This window comes from Punica granatum, chromosome 8, assembly GCF_007655135.1.
Source record: "Punica granatum isolate Tunisia-2019 chromosome 8, ASM765513v2, whole genome shotgun sequence".
In the NCBI taxonomy this organism is placed as follows: Eukaryota; Viridiplantae; Streptophyta; class Magnoliopsida; order Myrtales; family Lythraceae; genus Punica; species Punica granatum.
The window spans coordinates 11,857,790-11,861,488 of NC_045134.1; positions in this window are offsets into that span (position 1 = coordinate 11,857,790).

Below are 3,699 nucleotides of genomic sequence, written 5' to 3' on the forward strand. Positions count from 1 at the left end.
TATTTGTCTAGGGTTTGCCGTTTCTTTCATTTACCCCACCGTGAATTAGGTTGCACACTCCTCCACTCGTTTTGACAACGTAACTTCGATGAAACACTCAGACCATCTGCTCACCAACCGAGGTCCTTACAACGACTAAATGAAAATACAAAAGATGTCTTTACAATGTGCTCTCAAATAAATACAAATACATACGCAATACAATACATGGACGCGGTCAATTTGCATTAGGCCAAATATTCCACTCGTGCTCACCGCGTGATTTTGAATGATCGAAACTAAGGTTAAGGCATGCAGGCTCAGAGAGCCGGGGGTCGGGTCCAACCGAACCGACGATAGCAGAAGAGTCGTTTGACTCCCGTGATAGCCATAGGGTCGGTCGAGCTCTCGGGTCATGTACGGCCACGACTTACCTACCCGATCCGAGTCGTCTTCCAAATAGACACTACTAGGAGCAAGGTAGTAAGTCGAAGCAAGACCCAATTCCACGCTCGGGTTGCGCGCACTCAGTGTGTGTGGGGCATTGGACCCCGTGATTGAGGGTTTAATGGCATTGGACCTCGTGCATGACGTATTCTACGGGTTCGAGCCCGAACCGCGATTAAACAATGAGCAATAGACGAAAACATACGAAAGTAGATGCAAACAGATGAAAACTGACAAAAGCAAACAAAAGCAGACAAATGCAAAGTGGTGTATTAAGCCAAGTTTACGTGATTAATCCAATTATGAACCGAGATTACTTAGCAAACAATGTCCTAGCCTAAACGGACGAAAGAACATGTTTGTGTACGGTGCTAATTCGACTAAAGATGTGTGGGTCTGTTTTAGATTGTTCTGTATGGTGACAATGCGGTTTAATACAAATTAGGCCAGAGCGTGTGTTTTCACCTGAAAATTCAAAGCCATCCCTTTCTACCTATTTGCCCGTGTTTGATTAGGCCGAGTGCACAATTAGTCGAATTATGCATTTTCTGACAGAAGAACCCGTTCTATCAACGCGATTACCGGAAATTTATCAATTCATGCACTTTGCTTAGAGCCGAGTGATTTATTTAGCTGAATTATACGTCCCTTGCCCCGTATGTGAAATTCTTTTAGTGATTACTATCTTACACCTTGGGTACTATGGGTTTGTGAAGCAATTTGTGACACGAAGACCAAGGTAGTTCCTGGAAGGCAAATAATGCCCAGTCAATGATGGCCAATGCGCTCTTGGACCCTCGTGGGTCCGAGGCAGTCGTCGATACACAAATACATGCACACTATTTAAAACTGACGCGTTTGACTTACGATTTATCATCCTATCAATGTCAAACGAAAAATACGATTGCATGCAATCATATATCAACCACGATCATAACACGTATTCTACGAAGTCGACGCCGCCATGATCACGAGAAACGCATGTAAACACGCAAGATTGCAGAAGCACAATATTTTAATGGAATCGATAAAATGGCGTTGACTCATGGAAGCGAAAAATAACATGAACACACATAGCGACGCCACATACGCATAATGAGCCTGACAAAAACGTATTAAAAGAACATACATACTGTCGGTCGGGGACTCAAATGAGACGGGTTGGAAGCTCTTATTATTTTGTTATTTGATTTTTTTAAGAAATTATCCAAGGACTGAATTGAATAATTTAAAAAGATCTGGGACCAATTTGAAAATTCGGCTAAAGCTCTGAGGACTGATTTGGAACAGCTCAAAAAGTCAGGGATTGCTTTGAAAATGTCAAATTCGGCCAGGGACCAATCTGGATTCATTAAGAAAGTCAGGGACTGAGCTGAACATCAGTGAAAAGTTCCCTAGACTGATCTGAATTTTCTGGAAAGTTCAGTGGCTGAACTGAAGATGCTGAAAATGGCCCAGGACTATGTTGAAACAGATCTTAAAGTTTGGGGCTGAACTGGAAACAGTGGAAAAACTGCAAGGACTGAACTGAAACAGATTGAAAACTTTGTGAAATCGAGTTTGAAAAGGTCCCGCTCATCATCACGGTTCGTAAGACTCACATTACCACTCATTCCCAGAATTATCACGCAATCACATCAATGGGGAGCCCTAGAAATGCCACTTAAATCGAGAAATCGTACCTTATCCTAGGAGATTCCTAGAATATATTAGCTTGGAAGATCCTTGACTACTGCGGACCGAGGCGGCCTTCACTTCGAGCCCCACCGACATCGGCCTATTGTCTTCTCGTCTCTTCGATTTTCGTCTCTCCACTCCAAGGCTCGAGGGGATATACAAATAAAAAAACAAACACTGGGGAATCAGGGCAAAGGCAAATATTCGAGTCATGAACGGGTTCGAGAGTAAAATTAATGAAATGAGCTCCAAGACCACAATTCGAATCTGATTATGACCTTAACATCCCAATAACTTAACTCCATAACACCTGGGATTAGCATGAAGCGTTAAGAGAATTGATCTCGAGACATCTAAGCACAACAACAACTCATCCAATGACTCGAAGGTTGTTTAAACGAGTCTCTAAGGCCTTTAATCTCTAGAGGCCAACAGCAAAAATAAATATTATGAATCGATTGCCAGGGATTCATAACGACGAGACATGGACCTCTAAATGCCTCTATACCCAATTCTAGCCTAAGTCATATAGTTGAGGCAAGGGATAATCGACAAAACAAGCATGATAAGTCGATCTTGAAGTTCAACTATCAAATGGTCGTCCCAAGTCATTCACTATTCACACATCTAGGCAAAACCAACTCAACATTAGTTCAGTTTAACTGTTTATTCAAATTCGACCACAACTTACCAAAATGCTTTGAATATGCCCCAAATCCATTGAAAATCGTGCAATAATTCAGCTCATTGCTTGAACACCAACTCAAACAGTGGAAATCAAGTAATATCAACACGAATGGGTAGAAGAATCAATGGCCAGCTCAACCCTATCCATGCTTACAACCGCGAACAACAGACTTCCGATAAAACGTCTCAAAATCAACCTATACTCATCACTCAACTAGAACCGGGCATGAACAATCAAACTTCGAGACCGAAAAGACCTCACCATATCTACGTTGAGCTGAGACTTACGGAGGAACGGTAGATACTGCTTGCGGTGGACATCGAGACCACCATAGTCGCTTTTGGAGAGGAAGGGGCGGCCTCTAGTTGCAAAAGGGAGAATCACAGGCGAGGAGGTGGGCTCAGGGTCAGTCAATGGGGCTTCACTGACCAGCGGGAGCCAGTGTGATTTTTCATGTTGATAATGGTCGCAGAGCCGAGAGTTGAGGAAACTCTAAGTTTCCTCTGTGTCTTTCGTGAAGGAGGACAAGATCTGCGAATTGAAAGAAAAGGAAAGCACAAACGGAAAAGTCAAAGGCGAGCAAATGCAGCTGAAAGGAACGAATGTGAAAGGAAACGAGGACTTAGCTCGGATAACTTAATGTTGGCAGCTCTGGTGGACCAAGAGCAGCAGCCGAATAGTAGAAGAGATGGAGGAGGTGCATGGACATATGCTGATTGGCAATGAGCCATGGAAAAAAGAGAGCCACGGCCCAGGAACGAGAGGAAGTCCTGAGGCTATTGACGGTGTTTTTTTTTTTTTTTTGAGAGCTTGGGCCATCCTAGTTGCATGGACAAGTCGGCCCAAAAAAGAAGAAGAGAGAGGCTCCTCTTGCTGCTGTCTGTTTTTCTTTGCGTGGGAACCGAAAG